Raw genomic sequence first — 23,988 nt, 5'->3', positions numbered from 1 at the left:
TATAACATTTTCCCTTTTCTCTGACGTCCATGGACGGTCACAGCTCCCACCCCTCCTTTTTAGGTTTGTACTGCTTGTTACAAACTCAGGCTGGGCGGGGCTGTTCAACTCTGTTAATGTAACATGTATTTAATGATCTAACGTGTTTCTGCCTAGTCCTCTCCTGTAAACGGGGAACATAACCCACTTGCCAAGACTTAAGGATCTGTGTCCATCCATGGACGTCAGAGAAAAAGGATTTTACGGTAAGTACAAAAAATCCTATTTTTTCTTTAATATGTGTATATGTACTCAAAAGTACTTGAATTAGACAAACAAGCAAACCCCCTGTGCTTTAAATAAATATACTTTACAAAATAAACAACAGTGTTTACTAGTATATATCACCAATTATGTTGTGCCTATAGTGACTAATTCGCTTATTCCATATTCCAAGCGAGAAAACCAAAACAACAAAATGTCTCAAACACTTAGAAAATGGATATTAAGAGCAATTATAAATAAAAGGAAAAAGAAACAACACCAACAGGGAAAGAAAAAAGGAGAAAACGCTAGGTAAACCCCCTTCTTTTTCTCCGTTTGTAACGAATAGTCCCAGTGAGTGGTCAACTTTTGCTAGATGTTCCTCATGTGAAATTTAAAAGTGCAGCTGTGTTCACCACTTCTGTGATTATCCCACCACCACCTGCAATGGCACTCGCCAGATCCTATTTAGTTTGCGCCTTTGGTTCATTATCTGGATAACCAATCCTACTCTAACAATTTGCTGCTTTCCCCAGGTAGATGAATAGCTTTTTTCTTCTATAAATGCTCATAAGAAAAATGTGGCCATCATGGTGTAGTAAATAAAAACTTGTTTATTGAATTAAAAATACAAAGACTATTGCACTCACATATTCATGTGCCACTATACCGGCACCCAGCTTCTCCAGCCGTGTATGCGATTGAAAAGTGCGTTCCTATATCAATGTGCCCCACAAGCCTCTCCTGCGTTCGGTGGTGTGTTGCATGGGTCCTCTCTACAGCAGCCTCTATGTGTTTCGCAAAGATTGGTTGCATCATCAGGAAGCCCTGATGGGTATATGCCTTTTATCAGGAGTGAACTAGGCAGAAAACTTGTTAGAAAGTGTTAATCACATCAAACACTGTACAGTACAGCCCAGGGGGTGGGTACAACCCTGCTCCCTGCATCTCTCAGCTCAGTTTTTTTCTGCCTAGCAAAGGAGAAGGACATGGCTCCCTTCGGGCCCATGGGTCCTGGAGTTTTTTTTTCATTTATTTTTTTCTGCTTTTTTTTCTTCCTGTGATCTATTAACTGCTGACTGGGTGACAGGCTGGATCCCAGATCCTTGTGTCCCCCCAGTTTCGGCCATCGAGCGTGTGCCGACCGTAGTTACGCACTGGGTCGTCCACGACATGCCCGTCACTCCACGGGTGGCCGGTGAGCTACACGCTCCGGGACACGCATATGACCGGGCTATATGTCTGAGTCACAGCGTGTCGGACCGACAGCCACCTCCGTAACTGCGCTGAAGATGGTCTGTCTGGGATGCTTCCAGCATAATCCACGCAGGACGGGTGAGTAGCCGTCCCCCTGCCCCGACAGGATGACATTGCTAGGCATTCCTGGGGAGGTCTATTAGGGGGTCCCTCACCCTCCTTTTCCTCTCTCCGTCTGCTTTTCCCCCCTCCCCATGTACTATGTGCTGTGCACTGACCTGGGGGCCTGCCGGGGGGGGGGGTTTCCGCTTAGCTGTGGGCTGGCTGTGTTTTGGGGTCCGCTCTCTGTGGGTTGTGCTGTGGGGACCTTAGTTTGGGTGCCTGGGTGTTCGCTGCCATGTTTTTTTGCTGTGTTTCTCTTAGCATGATCGGCAGCCATTTTGGTGGTGGCTGGCGCAGTTTTTCTATTGGGAATAGCGCCAGCAATTTTATTGTAGTCCACGCTCTTTCTTCCATATAGATGACGGCGGCCATGTTCTTTGTTAAGAATGGGAACTGCCGCAACGTTCCACAAAATCACATGATGGTCTGTTATCCCTTTGAGGAGTGTTTCCTGGCAAAGGACATCTCCCCTGATGAGCCCTACGGTATCCAGGGAATCCCACGATTCCGGTGGAAGGGGCCCCTGTTTTTTAAGGGCCCTGCAGACAAGAGGACCAAGGCGGTGCCCGGTCCTTGTTCATGGTATTGGGGTTAGCGTGTGGCCACTGTTGGCCATGGCCCTGGTGTCACTAATGCTTCCTTAATGGGCACAGATTGTTGCACCGTGGTTTGAATAGCGACAGACATGCCCGGTCTGCATGATAGCAGACCAGTTTGGTGCATGGCTTTAAGTATGTCTGCATTGCAGCCTTAGATACAGATACAGATAGGTGGGGTTACGCTGCATGATTTGGCTGAAATGCTGGTCTGCGGATCAGACATCCTAGGAGGTTCTGGCTGATTTCCTCGGCCAGGGTTAGAGGCTTGGAGCCTCGCCGGTTGACATTATTGATAATGTAGTTTGGGGTGAGAGCACGGTGCTCCCACAATTCAAAAAGGGATGGAGCCACTCGGTAGGCCAGAGCCCTCCTTTTTTTTTTCGCTCAAACTTTTTTCCCTCCCGCGGGCCCATGTTCCCGGGCCAACAGGGTGCTCGCTAAGGGGCTAAAGTATTTCTGCTTCTCGCACGTAAAAACTTGCCTTCGTGAGAAATGCGGCGGCATGGTGGGTTGTTGTCCCTGCTCGACTATGGGGTGGGGGGAGTCGCCCTCGCGAGTTTGCGGCCCGGTGGGCCTCCCTAATTCTGACCGGTGGGTCTGGGAAGTGGTTTCATCAGGGTACAAGATGGAGTTTTTTTTTCTCTTGTCCACGAATCAGATTTTTTCCCTTCATCTCCTTCTGGCACTGGAAAGGTTTTCAAGGAATCTACAATCTGTATTTGTGGTCCCAAAAGACGGGAGGTTTTGATCCCGTCCTGGGTCTCAGGCCCTTATCTGCTTTGTGTGAGTACAAAGGTTCAGGCTGGCAGTTTTTCACTCTGTGGTCGCTGCTCTCCATCCGGGGGATTCCTCCTCCCATCCTTGGACATAAAGGATGCTTTTTATTACAGTCCCCATATGCGTCGGGCATCGGTGGTTTTCTGCGATTTGCAGTCTGGGATGAGCTCTACAAATTTGTAGCTCCCCTTTTTGGCCTGGCGTCGGCACCGGGAGTTTCTCCATAGTGCTCGTTCCGATCCTGGCCTTGCTGAGACAGCAAGGGAACACAATCATGGGCTATTTTGTCGATCTCCTTCTGAGAACGGCTTCTGCCTCAGAATTAGGGGAGGATGTGACGATCGCCAGTCAGTCTCTTCGGGGGTTTGGTTGGGTACTAAACCTCCAGAGGTCGGTGTAGTTCTAACTCGACGCTTGAAATTTCTGGGCTCCATTCTGGACTCCTCAAGGGCAACAGTTTTTTTTTTCTCCCTTCGCAGGCTCTTCAGGCTGCGGTACAGCGGGGGGCATCGCGCTGGTGATGGTCACTGTGCCTTTGCATGCAAGTCTGGGGCTTTCATGGTAGCCACCTTTCAGGCGGTACTCTGTGTTTTTAATTACACAATCGAGTCTGGCAAACGGGGGACACATCTCCATTATCCCTGGATTGTCAGATCCGGGTGAGCCGGCTAGTCAGGGATTCCCTGATCTGGTGGCTGAGGTCTCCAGCCTTTCAGTGCGAGAGGTTGTTTCCTTTTTACTGGACGACACAGGGTCGCTGGACGCTGGAAGTACCCCGCCTGCCGGTCAGGGGGCTTGTCGTACAAGGCTCCTTTTCTGATCCTCCACAAGGATGAGGTGGTACTGCGTCCGCAGCCTTCTTTTCCTCCTAAGGTAATTTTGGCTTTTCATCCCCATGAGGACATTGTATTTCCATTTTTGTGTCCTCATCCGTTGCATCCCAAGAGGCTGCGCTGCATTCCTTGGACGTTGTCCGAACTCTGCGGGTGTACCTATCTGCTACTGCTCCTTTCCGGATGTCGGACTCACTGTTTGTTCCGGTGGCTGGTCTGAAGAAGGGGCTGGCGGTCTCATCGGCCACCATCTCTCGGTGGGTCAGACAGATCGCGGTCAGGCTTATGCCCAATAGGGGCGGGCGCCTCCCTTTCCTGTCACGGCGCATTTGACCAGGGCAATAGTTTCCTCTTTGGCTTTCCGACATCAAGTGTCTGTTTTCCCAGGTGTGTAAGGCAGCGACCTGGTCGTCTGTTCACACTTTCACTACATTTTACAAGGTGAATGTGAGCGCATCTTCGGATGCTTCCTTCTGCCGCAAGGTTTTGCAAGAGGCTGTTTAACCACTTAAGGACCGCCTAGTGCACATATACGTCAGCAGAATGGCACGGCTGGGCACATGTACGTACAGGTACGTCCTGTTCTAGTACCCAGCAATGGGTCGCGAGCGCGCGCCCGCAGCACGCTCCCGCGACCTGGTCCGAAGCTCCGGGACCAGCGGACGCAATCGCCGCTGGAGACCCGCGATCGGTCCCCGGAGCTGAAGAACGGGGAGAGCCGTGTGTAAACACAGCTTCCACGTGCTTCACTGTGGCGGCTGCATCGATCGTGTCATCCCTTTTATAGGGGGACACAATCGATGATGTCACAACTACAGCCACACCCCCTACAGTTGTAAACACACTTCAGGGAACATATAACCCCATTAGCGCCCCCTTGTGGTTAACTCCCAAACTGCAACTGTCATTTTCACAATAAACAATGCATTTTAAATGCATTTTTTTGCTGTGAAAATGACAATGGTCCCAAAAATGTGTCAAAATAGTCCGAAGTGTCCGCCAAAATGTCCCAGTCACGAAAAAAATCGCTGATCGCCGCCATTAGTAGTAAAAAAAAAAAATCATAAAAAAAATCATAAAAATGCAATTAAACTATCCCGTTTTTGTAAACGCTATACATTTTGCGCAAAAACCAACCGATAAACGCTTATTGTGATTTTTCTTTTACCAAAAATAGGTAGAATACGTATCGGCCTAAACTGAGTAAAAAAATATTTTTTTTATATATTTTTGGGGGATATTTATTATAGCAAAAAGTAAAAGATATTGAATTTTTTTCAAAATTGTCGCTCTATTTTTGTTTATAGCGCAAAAAATAAAAACCGCAGAAGTGATCAAATACCACCAAAAGAAAGCTCTATTTGTGGGGAAAAAAAGAAGCAAATTTTGTTTGGGACCCACGTCGCACGACCGCGCAATTGCCAGTTAAATTGACGCAGTGCCGAATCGCAAAAAAGGGGCAAGGTCCTTTAGCTGCATTTTGGTCCGGGTCCTAAGTAGTTAAGGTTGCAACTCCTCCGTTGAGGAGCTCTGTTTGTTTTATTTTGGGGTGAAGTTTTGTTTAATGCTGTTCCCACCCCTCGTTTTGACACTGCTTTGGGACGTCCCACTTTGTCAAGATTGCTGCTGTGCCCATCCATGAACAAAAGAGAAAATAGTTTTTTTGTACTCGCTGTAAAATCCTTTTCTCCGAGTTCATGGACGGACACAGCACCCACCCCTCTGTTTTGTGTTTGTACTGCTTTTTGACGAACTGAGCTGTGAGATGCACGGAGGAGGGTTGTACCCAGTTCTTGACATGATTAACACTTAACAAGTTTTCTGCCTAGGCCTCTCCTGATAGAAGGTTAATACCCACTACAGTGAGTACAAAAATCCTTTTTTTTTTTTTAAACTGACAGAAGTGGAGAAAAGCAAGGCCGTCCACAAGCAATGCTGACACTGAACCTAGAGAAGCATGGTATGTTGATACTAAGGATGTTTCTGGTTTGCTCCCTCTAGTGGTGAACAATAGGCATGTCAACCTCTTACCTACACAAGAAGTCCATAAATGAAACTTAAGGATCTTCTTACACTTACCAGTCCCTGCCGCAGGGTATATAACTGTGGAATATCACACAGACCCAACTTTACCCATCACGGTGGGCCATGTCATGACAGACCTCCAAGGACTGTGTCCTCTCTGTATAGAGTCTCACTGCCTTGGACCTATATAGCACTCTGCCAGAGCAAGCCTTTGGTTTGTTATGACCAAGGTTGCTGGGTCCCAGAGTCCAGCTCTCAGAGAAGCATTATAGGGAAAAATCTAGTTCTTCTTCCATGAGGCCCAGGTACCATCCACTTTAGCCTAGTTGGCATTTTGAATGGATCCGTCTGCATAGCCCTACTGATCCTGTGAAGGATCTTCCTGCTGAGCTATCCTAGCACTTATTTAACCATAGCCAACACCTCAGACACTGACGAAAAATCTGAGGTGCTCCCGGTATAGGAGGGGTTATATAGGTGGAACTTCCTGTCTTGATTATGCCAGTGTCCAATCACCTGAAGGTGGCCTATTACCCACATAGTAATTACTATGACTGCTCTGTCTCATGATGTACGATAAAGAAGAAACAATTGCACAATAATTATGGATTAGTGACACATTAAACCCCTCCACCTAAAGAAAAAAAAAAAAGAAAACCATCTCGTAATCATTGGTGATCAGTAGGGGTGTTAAATATAATCGTTGCATCGCGATTCGGGGCCCCCCGATGTGGCATCCAGGGCCGGCCTTTGCGTTGTGCGGGTTGTGCGATCACACAAGGCGCCTTGGACAATACGGGCGCCGTGCGGCTATCACATCTCGCCAGGGCACTTGAGGGAAGGGACTGTGAAAAAAAACTGTGACAGACCACTCCCATCGCACGGGACCGCTGAGTTGAATGGGCGGGCCATCAGCTCTCCATAGAACATCGTATGCAGACTGCCTCCAAGCAGCAGCGTGAGTGTTCTCCCTGTCCCTGCTGCTCTGTGAGCTGGTTCCGCCCCCTCCACCTCTTACATCTCTCACTGCAAGTCAGTGCGATCTCCTCACATCCCTCATCTCTTGTCCCTGCCCCCCCCCCCTCTCACCCCCTCACCTGTCCTCAGTCATGGCGGGGTCCGGCTGGAGATACATGCTTTTAAGCTGGAGCCATTAGGAGCCAGAGAAGTTACTGCAAGCAAGTTCACCAAGAGGTCAGATGCAGGTGGGGGGGGGGGGTGGTGTATGTGGACTGTGGAGGGAGTTGGAGCATTCTAAAGTCCAGCCTGGACACTGACATTGCTGGGGGGGATTCTATACATTGAGGGGGCTGAGATTTTCCTGGACTCCCCCTGTACTGGGAACATCCCATATGTGAGGAAGTGACAGGAACCCAGCATGGGAAAGGGGGAGTCCTGGACATGCTGGGACTTGTAGTGACTGTGTGGCTATCCCTAATTCAGTGCCACAAGAGGTTCAGATGAATGTGCTAAAAACATAAGGTACACCCATAACAGAGATCATTAGCACACTACTGGGTTATATTACAACTAAGAACACCAGTGCTGCAAATAATTAAAAATGTGCAAACAAAGCAGAATAAACTGATAAAAATAAAAAATTCCATATATACAGATCAAATTCATCAATAAAGTTCAAGTGAATGTGCACATAACAAATACATACAATAAGACAACCTTAACCTACTGGATATTGCAACCAAAAGCACCAGTGCTGTAAAAAATCAAAGGTCTTGATGTGAGGTGTGAGGTGAGCTGTTAGTACATTTGGACTGATCACACCGTCATATATGCATTTCTATCACCGCTAGGACCTGTTTGATGTATTTATTTGCTTGGACACATTGATGTGGGATGTGAAACACAAAAAAGGACACTTTATTGAGGAACTTTATTATCCTATAAAATATATTTGGTTTATCTATTTATTCACCATATTTGCACATATTTAGATGTTTTACAGCACTGGTGCATTTGGTTGCAGTACCCAGCAGGGGCATCTTATTTGGATATTGCTACCACATGAACTTTATCTGCATGTGGAATTATCTTGCTTTGTTTGCACAATTTTCTATATTTGCAGCACTGGTGCTTTTGGGTGCAATATCCAGTAGGGTACTATTGATTTTTATGTCTTATATATTTATTTGTTATTTGCCGCGTTGATCATCTATATAGAAAAAGGTATGTCCCGCTAGCATTTTTAAAAAACAAACGCCGATTCTCATTCTACTAAATAGCCTAAATGCAATGATAATTTTTTTTTTTTTTAGGTGAACCTCCACTTTAAGCAGCGCACATAGCAAAACATGGCCTATCATGAAAGGGGGGAGGGTAAATCTTCCAGAGGTCCAATTTTTTGCCCAGAGTTTATCTATACTTCAGGCAGTCTGTAATTGGCCTGTACTGGTACCATGTACCCCCGGCTATGTCTGCACCTCTGTCATATGGAAAACTCCTACAGAGGATCACTTCATGTTTGTGACACCCCAGGTTTATTGCCTGAAGTATAAATAAACTCTGGGCCACTTCCCTTAGAGAGGCTATGGTAGCGATCACGGAGTTTGGCCGATTTTCTGGTTTACTTATCAACTGGTCAAAGTCGGCCTTGCTTTTGTTGGACGGTGACAACACGCAGGTAATTAATCCCTTGTGCCCTATTCCCATTACTCCCTCCTTTAAGTACCTAGGGGTGCAGATCACGGCTCAGCCACGGGACTTCATCCATCTCAATATATCCCCCTTGTTATTACGATTTAGGGACAAAGTTAAAACTTGGAAGGCCCTGTTGTTATCGGTTGCAGGCCGGGTGAATTTAATCAAGATGATACTTATGCCACAGTTATTATACTTCCTCCATAACACCCCCATGGTCATCCCCTTGAAAGTTTTCCACACGGTTAATAGCATCTTTCGAGGCCTCATCTGGAGAGACGGGGCTCCTAGGATTAAATTAGAGCACTTACAGAGACCTAAGGATAGTGGGGGATTGGCATTGCCAAACCCCTGGCTGTACTATTTGGCGGCCCAGATGCAGCAGCTGGTCGGTATGTTTCGGCCGGCGGTGCAGTCCTCTGCTCAGAAACTCCTGGAGCACACCGTGGGCAGAAGTCCGATTCCTGATGCGTTGGAGGCACAGGCCTTTGCTAAACCACATAGGAAATACCCCACTTTTAGTCTAACCCAGAAGGTATGGAATAAGGTCAAATATGTTCAGAATGCGGAAGGATACACGAAATACAGTCCAATATGGCAAAATGACACCTACACTGAACTGGCCAAGTTGCAATCGGGGACCAGATGGAAAAGATATGGGGTTACACACCTCACACACATATTTTGTAATGGAGTGCTACGTACATTCCCTGCGTTGCGAGAGGAGTTTGGCTTGCCGCAGTCAATATACTTCTCCTACCTACAGTTGAGGCATGCAGTGGTGGCGCAGGGTCGCTCTTCTGAGTGGTGCCTGTCGCCTACTCCTGCTTTTGATCTTTTGGGGGATGCTGAGACGTCGAAAGGCTTTATCTCCCAGTGCTATACCATTTTGTTGCAATATGTGATGAAGCAGCATCCCCTGAGGATAAGAGAGAGGTGGGAAGCGGATGCGGGAGAGTTGGATGGGGAACAGTGGGAGGAGATTTTTCAGGCGGTGGGCAAGTGCTCCTTGAATGTATCACAAAAGCTTACCCAGTTGTATATCCTGTTACGTACCTATTACACCCCACACAGACTTAGTAAGATGAACCCGCAACTTGACCCTACTTGTACACGTTGTAAGAGAGACCATGGAGATTTGATTCATATGTTATGGAGATGTCCCAAACTCCACACTTATTGGGCAGGAGTAGTGAGTACCATTAACTCAACATTTGGCGTGACTCTTCCGCAGGACCCAAGGGCATGTCTCTTGGGGGCTCTGGAGGAGTACGAATGGGAAGAGGCGGACAGGGAAGTGATTCACAGGGTGTTGTTCCAGGCGAGGAAACTCATCATGGTTCATTGGAGAGCTGAGGCTCCCCCGACCCGTGCTGAGTGGATCACCAACATTGGGACAACGATGAGGATGGAGAAACTGGTATACCAACACAGGGGCAATGCCCACAAGTTTGAGAAGCTATGGGCAAAGTGGTTGGATGTACCGGGCCTAGCCCCGGTGGACTTGGTGATGGATAGGTTGCTGGGTATTAATGTTGGGTGAGATCTGGATGGGAGCGGATGCCACGAGAGCAATGTCCGGAGTGGTGGCGGGGGGGGGGGGGGGTTTACCTCCAGAATGGGATTGCTATATCTGTACATGTTAGTATGGCCTTGATCTTTATCTCTATTTTATGTTTATGTCCCCGACGTGTCGAGGGGATTCTGTATGCCTTGTACCTCTGCAAACTAAATAAAACTTTTGTTGGATTAAAAAAATAAATAAATAAACTCTGGGCAAAAATGAATCACGGTTTAACCACGTGACCTCTGGAAGATTTACCCCCCACCTCCATGACAGGCCATTTTTTGCGATGTGCACTGCATAACTTAAGCTGACAACTGCGCGGTCATGCGACGCTGTACACAAATAAAATTTGTATTTTTTTTTGTTTTAACAAAAGACCAAATTTGAAAAAAATAATAAAAAAAATGTACTTTCTGCTATATAACATATCCAATTTTTTTAACGTTTTTTTCATAAATTTAGGCCAGGGGTCTCCAAGCTTTCTAAACAAAGGCCTGGTTTACTGTGCTTCAGGAGGGCCAGACTGTGGCCATTTGGAGTACAAAATGTCCTGATGTCAGTGGGGAAAAAACAATGCTCCATCTTTGGTGTCAATAGGAGAAATTGTGCCCCATAATCGGTGTTGTCAGGAGAAATTGTGTCCCATCATTGGTGTCATTGAGAGAAATTGTGTCACATCATTGGAGTCATTGGGAGAAATTGTGCCCCATTATTGGTGTCATTGGATGAATTGTGCCCCATCATTGGTGGCAGTAGGAGGAATTGTACCCAAGGGCCGGAATAAAAGCAAGCAAAGGGCCACATCTGGCCCCCTGGCCGCAGTTTGGAGACCTCTGATTTAGGTCAATGTTGTTGGTACAAAATATCCTAATAAGTGTCTACAAACTATGGGATATATTTATGGAATTTTTTTTCTAGTAATGGCAGAGATCAGCGACTTATAGCGGGGCTGCGATATTGTGACTGACAATCTGATACTCTGTGGGAACCAGTGACACTAATACAGTGATCACTGTACTAATGACACTGGCTGGCAAGGGGTTAATCATCTAGAGCAGGGGTCTCCGAAATTATTAAACGAAGGGCCAGTTTACTGTCCTTCAGACTTTAGGGGGCCGGACTCTGGCCACTGGAAATAGCAAAAATGTTCCGGTATCAGGAGTAAACAATGCCACATTTTTTGGTGTCAGTAAGAGGAGGAATTGTGCCCCTTTGTTGGTGTTATTAGGAGGAATTGTGCCCCATTGTTGCTGTCATTAGGAGGAATTGTGCCCCATTGTTGGTGTTATTAGAAGGAAATTGTGCCCCATTGTTGGTGTTATTAGAAGGAAAGTGTGCCCCATTGTTGGTGTCATTAGAAGGAATTGTGCCCCATTGTTGTCATTAGGAGGAATTGTGCCCCATTGTTGGTGTCATTAGGAGGAATTGTGCCCCATTGTTGGTGTCATTAGGAGGAATTGTGCCCCATTGTTGGTGTCATTAGGAGGAATTGTGCCCCATTGTTGGTGTCATTAGGAGGAATTGTGCCCCATTGTTGGTGTCATTAGGAGGAATTGTGCCCCATTGTTGGTGTCATTAGAAGGAATTGTGCCCCATTGTTGGTGTCATTAGGAGGAATTCTGCCCCATTGTTGGTGTCATTAGGAGGAATTGTGCCCCATTGTTGCTGTCATTAGGAGGAATTGTGCCCCATTGTTGGTGTCATTAGGAGGAATTGTGCCCCATTGTTGGTGTCATTAGGAGGAATTGTGCCCCATTGTTGGTGTCATTAGAAGGAATTGTGCCCCATTGTTGGTGTCATTAGGAGGAATTGTGCCCCATTGTTGGTGTCATTAGGAGGAATTGTGCCCCATTGTTGGTGTCATTAGGAGGAATTGTGCCCCATTGTTGCTGTCATTAGGAGGAATTGTGCCCCATTGTTGGTGTCATTAGGAGGAATTTTGGCCCATTGTTGGTGTCATTAGGAGGAATTGTGGCCCATTTTTTATGTCAGAAGATGAAATATTGCCCCAAGGGCCAGATAAAAGCAAGAAAAGGGCCACATCTAGACCCCCTGATCTAGGGCAATTAAAGGCTTAACTGTTATTTGAGCGTTATTGAGGCGTTATTCAAGCGAAGCCTCATCTGCATTCCCAATGTGCTGGTAAAGCACCACTAAGACCCTAACGTTTTAGGACGTTTTTGCAGTGCCTCAGTGTGAAAGGGTAAGGCGTTTTTACAGCGCTTTTAATTCATTTCAATGGAGAGGGGTGTTTTTGGAGCTTTTTTTCAGTGCCCAAAAGCTGCTCCAAAGATTCTGCTTGCAGGACTCAGTGTGAAAGGTCCATTGAGACGCACTTAAATTGTCTGTTTGTTTATTAAAAGAAATTATTTGTTACAAATATTTATTTTCTCTTTGTGTATGTTTAGGTGACCAGGGGGCGAGGGGGTGAAGATGGGGGGGCGCCACAAGATTAGCTCGCACAGGGCGCCTGAACACCTAAGGCCGGCCCTGGTGGCATCGATGCATGTGACCATGGGCGTCCGCTCATAGGGTTAAGGGGGGGCGAGTGACCCCCCCTGGAATCAGCAAGGGTCTGCCATGCTCGCATCTGTAGCTGTGCCGACTCTGTGTTTGTGTGAGTCAGCTCCACAGCTGTTGTAAAATCAGTGTCACGGAGATTACAGAGCTCTTTACTGCCACCTCTGGCTGCTTCCTGTATGTGCACCCTCGTGTTTGCATTGCTGCCTGTAATGTTTTTTCAAAGGAACATGTGGAAACAGGACTTGGGAGAAGGAAGACCACCGTGACCTTACAAGTGGGGGCTGTGAGTACAAGTAAAGGGAGAAGGCTGATTGTGTACTGGGGGGGGGGCTGACAAATATACAGATGAGGGGGGCAGCTCAGTGCATACAGGTATGATCAGTGAAGCATACCTTCCAACTTTGGAACTTGAGAATGAGGGACATTTTAGGGAGAAAGTGACCTGCAGCACGCTGTGCGCACCGCAGCAAAAAGTGGGTGCGACCAAACAGTGGTGGGGGCTAAAGAGGCACAGTAAAACAAAACCTGGACTTCTAGTACCTATACAATATACATTGATTGCTGTGCCACAAGCTGGAGTCACACAAACACACATACCTTCTATATTCCTAGATAACACCAGACCCCCCTATATCCCCTGTACTCCTAGATAACACCAGATCCCCCCTAAACTAGGAGTACAGGGGGCATAGGGGGGTCTGATGTTCACCAGGAGTACAGGGGGTAAACACCAGACCCCCCCTATACCCCCTGTATTCCTAGTATTTTTTGTATGCAAGACAGATGCACGCAGACTGCTGGGACTTGTAGTTAAGTGGTCTTGCATAGCAAGAGCACTTATTGTTATCTCACATATATATTATTATTATTATTATTATTCTTATAGCCAAATTTGCCCCCCTAACTCCTCCCACAGTTTTTACACTACATAGACGAGTAATATATCGAATCGTGCGGATTGTTCCCGATCGGTGGGCTATTACTGTGTGGAAAATTTCGCCGAATCGTTCGCGAAATATTGTAATTTTTGCGGCAAAATTTTCCCATAGGAATGAATGGGGAGCGGTAGAGTGTGGGATTTCTAAAAATGAAAAATCATTACATGATTTGCAAACTGCGACCACACCCTCATTTTCAAGCCGACCTACACAAATCTTATATCAAAACGTTCAGCTATCCCTGCTGCCTCCACACGTGTTCACGGCTAAGTGATTGATCAAACTGTTTTCACAATATGATAATTTGTTTGCAACCTACGCCATCCATTATTTCAATGGAAGTCAATGGAGGTCAAAGTTTAGAAAACTAAAATCATCTTTGGAATTTGTAAACTGCGACTGTGCCTTCAATTTTATTATTTCAGAGACATACTATACATCAAAATGTAGGTCTGGGTCTTGTGATTCGTAAAATATAAAGATATTCACTGTACGATTTATAGTTTTTAAAATACAACCATTTGAACAAGCAATGTAATAAAAGACATTCCTCAATTTCTGCTGTGTTTACAGAGAGGCTGCAAACCAAACAATTGGTTTCCTAGGAGACGCTGTGGAGTTTTATAACTGCTCACAAACAGCTGTGAGGTGAGATGGCTCCTCCCACACAAGGCTGAGGGAACTTTCCTCTGCTTAGCTGCTTGTATATGTTTATATTGGTTTCCTAGGAGACGCTGAGGTAAAAACCTTCATACACACATCTGTGAGGGCTTTCTATAGCTCCTCCCACACACTGTGGTGATATGACTCAGGGAACTTTCCTCTGCTTAGAGCAAGGGTCTTCGCTGTACGATTTATAGTTTTTAAAATACAATCATTTGAATAGGACAAGTATTTAAGAAAAATCCAGGATCTGAGTCTCTGCTTAGAGGCTGCATGCTTATGTTTACATTGGTTTCCTAGGAGACGCTGAGGTAACTAAAACTCCTCACGCACAGCTGTAAGGGGATTCTATAGCTCCTCCCACACAGTTGTGAGGCAGTTGTGAGGTGTTTTCTGTGAGGTAAATACCTTCATACATACAGTTGTGAGGCAGTTGTGAGGTGTTTTCTGTGAGGTGTTTTTTGTGAGGTAAATACCTTCATACACACAGTTGTGAGGTAGTTGTGAGGTGTTTTCTGTGAGGTAAATACCTTCATACACACAGTTGTGAGGTAGTTGTGAGGTGTTTTCTGTGAGGTAAATACCTTCATACACACAGTTGTGAGGTAGTTGTGAGGTGTTTTCTGTGAGGTAAATACCTTCATTTGAAGGACAAGTATTCAAAAAAAATCCTCAATTTCTGCTGTGTTTACAGAGAGCCTGCAAACCAAACAATTGGTTTCCTAGGAGACGCTGAGGGGTTTAATAACACCTCCCAAACAGCTGTGAGGTGAGTTGGCTCCTCCCACACAAGGCTGAGGGAACTTTCCTCTGCTAGAGTGTGTTTGCATATGTTTACATTGGTTTCCTAGGAGACGCTGAGGTAAAATCCTTCATATACACACATCTGTGAGGGCTTTCTATAGCTCCTCCCACACACTGTGAGGTGATATGGCTCAGTTTTTTTTGGCTCTGCGTAACTTCTGCATGCTCTGCATATAGCAACCATGCATAGCAACCAGTCCATAGCAACCAGTCCATAGCAAGCAGTCCATAGCAATTGTCCATAGCAACCAGTCCCTAGCAACCACTCCATAGCAACCAGTCCCTAGCAACCAGTCCCTAGCAACCGTCCATAGCAACCAGTCCATAGCAACCAGTCCATAGCAACCAGTCCATATCAACCACTCCATAGCAACCAGTCCCTAGCAACCAGTCCCTAGCAACCGTCCATAGCAACCAGTCCCTAGCAACCAGTCCATAGCAACCAGTCCCTAGCAACCACTCCATAGCAACCAGTCCCTAGCAACCACTCCATAGCAACCAGTCCATAGCAACCAGTCCATAGCAACCAGTCCATAGCAACCAGTCCCTAGCAACCGTCCCTAGCAACCAGTCCCTAGCAACCAGTCCATAGCAACCAGTCCCTAGCAACCAGTCCCTAGCAACCAGTCCCTAGCAACCAGTCCCTAGCAACCAGTCCCTAGCAACCAGTCCCTAGCAACCAGTCCCTAGCAACCACTCCATAGCAACCCTCCCTAGCAACCAGTCCCTAGCAACCAGTCCATAGCAACCGTCCATAGCAACCAGTCCATAGCAACCCTCCATAGCAACCACTCCATAGCAACCGTCTATAGCAACCAGTCCAAAGCAACCGTCCATAGCAACCAGTCCATAGCAACCAGTCCATAGCAACCAGTCCATAGCAACCAGTCCATAGCAACTGTCCATAGCAACCATTCCATAGCAACCCTCCATAGCAACCCTCCATAGCAACTCTCCATAGCAACCAGTCCATAGCAACCAGTCCATAGCAACCAGTCCATAGCAACCGTCCATAGCAACCCATCCATAGCCATCAGTCCCTAGCAACCAGTCCATAGCAACCGTCTATAGCAACCAGTCCAAAGCAACCGTCCATAGCAACCAGTCCATAGCAACCAGTCCATAGCAACTGTCCATAGCAACTGTCCATAGCAACCATTCCATAGCAACCCTCCATAGCAACTCTCCATAGCAACCACTCCATAGTAACCACTCCATAGCAACCAGTCCATAGCAACCAGTCCATAGCAACCGTCCATAGCAACCCATCCATAGCCATCAGTCCCTAGCAACCAGTCCCTAGCAACCAGTCCATAGCAAGCAGTCCATAGCAACCTGTCCATAGCAACCCTCCATAGCAACCACTCCATAGCAACCCTCCATAGCAACCACTCCATAGCAACCCTCCATAGCAACCCTCCATAGCAACCACTCCATAGCAACCGTCCATAGCAACCAGTCCCTAGCAACCAGTCCCTAGCAACCAGTCCCTAGCAACCAGTCCCTAGCAACCGTCCATAGCAACCAGTCCATAGCAACCCTCCATAGCAACCACTCCATAGCAACCGTCTATAGCAACCAGTCCAAAGCAACCATCCATAGCAACCAGTCCATAGCAACCAGTCCATAGCAACCGTCCATACCAACCCTCCATAGCAACCCTCCATAGCAACCACTCCATAGCAACCAGTCCATAGCAACCAGTCCATAGCAACCTGTCCATAGCAACCCTCCATAGCAACCACTCCATAGCAACCCTCCATAGCAACCACTCCATAGCAACCACTCCATAGCAACCGTCTATAGCAACCAGTCTAGGGCAACCAGTCCATAGCAACCGTCCATAGCAACCAATCCAGAGCAACCGTCCATACCAACCACTCCATAGCAACCAGTCCATAGCAACCGTCCATAGCCATCAGTCCATAGAAACCACTCCATAGCAACCACTCCATAGCAACCACTCCATAGCAACCGGTCCATAGCAACCGTCTATAGCAACCAGTCTATAGCAACCGGTCCATAGCAACCGTCTATTGCAACCAGTCTATAGCAACTGTCCATACCAACCACTCCATAGCAACCAGTCCATAGCAACCAGTCCATAGCAACCGTCCATAGCAACCAGTCCATAGCAACAGTCCATAGCAATCCGTCCATAGCAACCCTCCATAGCATCCACTCCATAGAAACCGTCCATAGCAACCATTCCATAGCATCCAGTCCAAAGCAACCAGTCCATAGCAACCATCCATAGCAACCATCCATAGCAACCGTCCATAGCAACCAGTCCATACCAACCGTCCATAACAACCCGTCCATAGCAACCAGTCCATAGCCATCAGTCCATAGCAACCCTCCATAGCAACCAGTCCATAGCAACCCTCCATAGCAACCAGTCCATAGCACCCAGTCCATAGCAATCAGTCCGTAGCAACCACTCCATAGCAACCACTCCATAGCAACCACTCCATAGCAACCAGTCCATAGCAACCCTCCATAGCAGCCAGTTTTTGATGGGGCAAATAGGATGGTGCAGTTTTGATGGTGCAGTTTTGATGGGCTAGTTTTTGATGGAGCAGTTTTTGATGGGGCAATGGACCGAATTGGATCGACACACGGTTGGATCACATTTACATCTCCAGGGGCACCGTCTCCAGTCAGGAGTATTGGTGGAGGCAAGACCACGCCCCACAATTTCCCCAGAAATTGTATCTTTTCTAGTTCCTGTATACAAGACACACACACAGACTGCTGGGACTTGTAGTTCCTGTATACAAGACACACAGAATGCTGGGACTTGTAGTTCCTGTATACAAGACAGACACAGACTGCTGGGACTTGTAGTTTCTGTATACATGACACACACAGAATGCTGGGACTTGTAGTTCCAGTATGCAAGACACACACAGAATGCTGGGACTTGTAGTTCCTGTATACAAGACAGACACAGAATGCTGGGACTAGTAGTTCCTGTATACAAGACACAGACTGCTGGGACTAGTAGTTCCTGTAATACAAGACAGACATAGACTGCTGAGACTTGTAGTTCCTGTATACAAGACACACAGAATGCTGGGACTAGTAGTTCCTGTATACAAGACACACAGAATGCTGGGACTAGTAGTTCCTGTATACAAGACACACAGAATGCTGGGACTTGTAGTTCCTGTATACAAGACACACAGAATGCTGGGACGTATAGTTCCTGTATACAAGACACACAGAATGCTGGGACTATTAGTTTCTGTATACAAGACAGACATAGACTGCTGAGAATTGTAGTTCCTGTATACAAGACACACAGCATGCTGGGACTTGTAGTTCCTGTATACAAGACACACAGAATGCTGGGACTAGTAGTTTCTGTATACAAGACACACAGACTGCTGGGACGACTAGTAGTTTCTGTATATAAGACAGACATAGACTGCTGAGACTTGTAGTTCCTGTATAAAAAAACAAATATACAGACTGCTGGGACTTGCAAAGTTGTAACCAATACACACATACAGCACAGTAAACTGACCTGCTGATCTTCTGTGCAGACCCCTGGCTGCCATTCTCTGCTACACACGGGGAGGGGACATGAGCCGAGACTGAGGGGAGGATTTTTTCTTTAGTGAATGCAGCCAGCAAGAGAGCTCAGCGAATGAATTCACAGGGCAGCTCTGAAGGGCTCTGCAATATCACTCGTGCTGCCGAAGGGACTGGGGGTATTATAGGAAGCACAGCCCGACCTGCTCCAGACTGGCTACCAGGTGACATCCTTCTCACTCCTGCTCTCCCTCCACAGAACCTGTCTATTCTATAGCTTTTGTCTCAGCCCGCTCTTACCTTTGCAGCTGGGAGCTAGGAGTCGGGGGGCGGAGCTGGGAGAGAGCCGCTCTAAACAGAGGTAGTTTCCTCACAGTGCGCGCCTTCAAATCACGTGATTGGTTGCCAGGACGCCGGCGGTCCTGGCAACTAGTGTCTGTAGAGAAGTTTGAGGGGAAGGAGAATTTTTCAAGGGGGAGAGAGGAGCTGACACATCCTGCTGGCAGAAATCCTTACTGGCTGCATTGAGGATACTCCCACTGAATGGAGCCCAGTGTCGGAACTCACTTGTTCTGGCACTGGGCTGCGGGAATTTAGCCCTGATCGCGGGACCGACTTCAAATCGTGTGAAATTCCCGCGGAATCCGGGACGGTTGGGAGGTATGGTGAAGGGGGGTGCCAGATATAGGAAATATCATATCATCTGTCCTGTCCTGTATACAGCTATATACACCCATCTTCCTTCCTGTATTCCTCCATCACTGACTGCAGATATACATCATGTGTCCTGTATATAGAGCTGTATATACCCACCTTCCTTCCTCTATATACCAATACCATCAACCCCTTCTATATGCATATACTGTACACCCTCTGTACTGTACATTTGATAAGGCTGCATATCATGGGCACATGCCTGCGCTTTATGGGATAATGACTAAGCCCCTCCCCTTCATGACATTGTCAAAGAAGCGGAGCATAGGTGACCGTAAAATGATGCCCCCCCCCTGGAAAAATTTCAGCGGACGCCCATGCATGTGACCCCAATAATCGATGTTGGGTGACGTCATCCCGACTTGCCCCGCCCCTCCCGGGAGATCGCTCCGAGCAGGTCTTTTAAAAAGTTTTTTTGTAATAAATGCGCGTTATAATCCATTAAGTGGCCACCGCTGTGTGTGCTTTTTTTAAATATATGCAGATTCATACCTCATAGCTCCGTGTGTAGTAAATGTACTTGCGATCATGTGACTCCATGGTCCGGTCCGCCTCTCTTCCTCTGTCCTCTCACATCCCTCTTCTCAGTCTCTTCTGATGTCAGCCCCGCCCGCCTCTCTTGTGATCTGTTACTTTAGCTCAGTGTTTCTCAATTCCAGTCCCCAGGCCCCCCCCAACAGGTCAGGTTTTCAGGATTTCCCTCAGATGAAAAGGCTGTGGTGATTTCTAAGGCAGTGAAACTGATCAAATCACCTGTGCAAAATAATGGAAATCCTGAAAACCTGACCTGTTGGGGGGGCCTGAGGACTGGAATTGAGAAACACTGCTTTAGCTAAAGACGATGGGCCGGGCTGAGAACGGACATCAGGAGAGATGAGAGGCAGGCCCGAGCATGGAGTCACATGAGGGGAATAGAATATACAGTAATATACACACACGGAGACATGAGGTATGATTCTGCATATGTTTTAAAAAGCACATTACAGCAGTGGCCACTTAATGGATTATAACTGCATTTATTATCACAGGTATTTTATCAGCAGTCTGACTCCTACACGTGTTCTGCCTGTGCCGGCATTTCTCTGTGCTTTGCACATTCCACTGTGTTAACTCCTAGTGTGCTGGAATGTGCAAAGAGTCAGATAAATTTCAGCAGGCAGTGCAGTGAAACTCACAGGGCTGTCAGTTGTGGATTCTAATCCCTGAGTCCTGACCCCCCAGCAGCCGTGTGTGTATTCCTGTGCACTTTTTAAAGGGGAGTTTCACCCTATTTACACCCTTTAAAAATGCACAGATGACAATGAACCCTCAATAAAAAATATCAGTACAGCGAGGACTTGGACTTTTAAATACACTGAGGAAATGTGTCAATTGTAATAGAAAATAAATATTTTCTATTACAATTGACACATTTCCTCAGTGTATTTAAAAGTCCAAGTCCTCGCTGTTCTGATATTTTTATTGAGGGTTCATTGTCATCTGTGCATTTTTAAAGGGCGTATTGATGACAATGTCAGTACATAAAAACACACTGAAAATGCACATTAGTATATTTTAAAAATCCACAATAAAATGCATAAAAACATGCATTGAATGGTGACAATCCAGCCTAAAGTGGGGTGCACACTATAAGAAAATCAGGCAAATCATGTATTTTCCTCATTGTTCCCTCCAATCATCCTCTGTGCACAGAACAGCATGTAAGTACAGAGGAGGAGGGGGTGCTGTTATCCGGAGACACAGGGGGGGTACGGGCATGTAGTGGAATCTGATGTGTCACCTGTGATAAGTCATTGTCACCGCAGGGACTGGGCTGTATGGAGGATAAATATAGACCATCTCCTGTACTATGTCCACAGTCTCTGATCATCTCCTGTACTATGTCCACAGTCTCTGATCATCTCCTGTACTATGTCCACAGTCTCTGATCATCTCCTGTACTATGTCCACAGTCTCTGATCATCTCCTGTACTATGTCCACAGTCTCTGATCATCTCCTGTACTATGTCCACAGTCTCTGATCATCTCCTGTACTATGTCCACAGTCTCTGATCATCTCCTGTACTATGTCCACAGTCTCTGATCATCGCCTGTACTATGTCCGCAGTCTCTGATCATCTCCTGTACTATGTCCGCAGTCTCTGATCATCTCCTGTACTATGTCTGCAGTCTCTGATCATCTCCTGTACTATGTCTGCAGTCTCTGATCATCTCCTGTACTATGTCTGCAGTCTCTGATCATCTCCTGTACTATGTCTGCAGTCTCTGATCATCTCCTGTACTATGTCTGCAGTCTCTGATCCATCTCCTGTACTATGTCTGCAATCTCTGATCATCTCCTGTACTATGTCTGCAGTCTCTGATCATCTCCTGTAGCATGTCTGCAGTCTCTGATCCATCTCCTGTACTATGTCTGCAATCTCTGATCATCTCCTGTACTATGTCTGCAATCTCTGATCATCTCCTGTACTATGTCTGCAGTCTCTGATCATCTCCTGTAGCATGTCCGCAGTCTCTGATCATCTCCTTTAGTATTTTGGGGGGAGAGCCATGCGCACTTGCACTGCAATCGTGATGCATCGCCGAATCAAATTGAATCGTGGACTTTATAATCGCAATCGAATCGTGAGACCGGTGAAGATGCGCAGCCCTAGTGATCAGTGGCATTTTAAATTCCTCCACCTTCATCTTTGATTTGCTGCAGTCTTCCGTCCTGCTAGCTTTACAAACATTTAGCTCTCTCCTTCCTCCATTGTAAGCCATCTTAATGTTTGTAAACACTAGCAGTGATTAAACTTGTAATGGCTGTGATTGGTTCACAGCAATCACAAGGTACAGAGCCACTGACTGCCTGGAGATGGTGGACCTCTCCCTAAATTTTTACAATTATGTGGTATTGAGGTGTTAACCCCCTGAGCGGTAATCCCAAGTCTGGCTCGGGGTGGAATTTAAGCACCAAAAGCAGTAACCCCAGGCCAGACTCGGGATCACTCGCAGTATCCACAGGCAGAGGTTACTTACCTTGTCCCTGGATCCTGCGATGCATCCCAGCTGTGTGATCAAGCTGTGTCCTCCTCTCTCGATTCACAGTGCCCGTGTGCCGCCGAGCTCCATTCCCTGCGAGGCTGCAACGCACGGGGGTGGAGATCGGTGCCAAATTCAAAAAACTAAATACACACAATACATACAGTAATCTTATAGATTACAGTACTGTATGAAATACACATCCCTTTGTCCCTAGTGTTCTGCCCAGTGTCCTACAGGCACTTTTATATAATAAAAACTGTTCTTTCTGCCTGGAAACTGGAGATTGTCCATAGCAACCATAAAGTGTCCCTTTACATCAAAAGTGGTTTTGGACAAGCTAGAAAACAGCAATAATAAATTAGAATCGCTTGCAGAATTGAGCAATAGCTATTTGTGGGGAAATTTGTCATCAAACAATAAAAGTAATGACAGTGACAATTCTGCAACTGAGCACATTTCAGTGTTTTTGATTTGATTACATTATTGAATAATTGTTATTATAATTACATTATTATTATAATTATTGTTATTTATTATATTATAATTTATGATTTTGTTTTTCATACTTTTATCATACCCGGGATGTCTACTAAACTCTTGTTTGTACAGATTTAAGTGAGTTATTCCTAAGAATTACAGGCCTACAATATAAAACGCCAAATTTCCATGCAAAATAATGGTACCGCTTTCAGCACCTATAATCTGAAAGAATCCTACCACCAGGGAGGTTAAAAGTATTTGTAAACCCCAACAATGAATTTCAATGTTTTGCTCTGCTTTTCGCCTGTTAAATTAATTATTGAATTTGTTTTGTTATGTGAAAAAATGCCTCTCAATCCTTCTAGAAATTGTGTGAGCTAATAGTTTTTTGTGTTCTTTGCATCTGCTGATTGTTGTCAGTTAGGATTGTTCTTCAAACACCCCAAACAATGCTCAGTGTCCTATTCTTAGACTCCGACTTGCACTATCCAGTACCTGAATACAAGATATGTGAACAAACAGACAAAAAATGGTGCACTGTCTCTTAAAATTGTCATTCTAAAATAAGGATGTGCTTTACTTCATAATTCGACAAATATTGAGAGAACCATAAGTAAATATAATAATTCACATTAAAGTGTTAAGTGCAATGATTAACAAATAAAGTGCTCTTAGGACCAGAATTGATTGTAGACAAAAAGGGAGAAAGAAAGGCGCACCAGCCTCGTGTACTACCGTTTGACAAATTTTAATGGAATAACAAAATAATGAAAACTACTCACAAACAAAGAATGATAAAAGGCTTGTCAAACGATAATTGAAATACCCCTCAAACCACACTCCAGAATGTAGGGGGGGTGGCGAGGTGCGTTGCTGCTGGCTGACGCGTTTCGAGGTGACAGAGACCTCTTCCTCAGAGCCCAGCAGCCAGAATTGATTGTACAACCTTAATCCACCTGTCCACCATCTCCATATGAAGTGCAAAAAAGGCCATTCAGAATCATCCCTTTGTTGCTTTAGAGATTACTAAAAATTACAACACCTCTCAGTAATGATTTAAAGAGACAGTGCACTATCCATTTTTTGTCAGTTAACATTGTTGCCAATTCTCTTTGTTGATTAACACATCCCCCTATGTTATTAAGAGCAAAGGGGGACATGTTCCCTAGTTCTAAACACTTGTCCTTGAGTGACAGTGCTGATCCTCCATGGATACAGTACAGTGAGTGTGTGGTGTTACCTGA

The 23,988-nt window shown here is 46.1% G+C and overlaps 1 protein-coding gene across 2 annotated transcripts in view; it reads left to right on the top strand.

Moving 5' to 3' along the window:
- The window catches only part of STRIP1 (striatin interacting protein 1), a 788,574-nt gene that overhangs the window by 541,263 nt on the left and 223,323 nt on the right, over nt 1–23,988 (top strand). The gene's annotated exons all lie outside the window — the stretch shown is intronic.

The sequence above is a fragment of the Rana temporaria genome, chromosome 2 (genome assembly GCF_905171775.1).
Source record: "Rana temporaria chromosome 2, aRanTem1.1, whole genome shotgun sequence".
Classification (NCBI taxonomy): Eukaryota; Metazoa; Chordata; class Amphibia; order Anura; family Ranidae; genus Rana; species Rana temporaria.
Note: the sequence above shows the minus strand (reverse complement) of the source record. Positions and strands in the feature narration are given on the sequence as shown.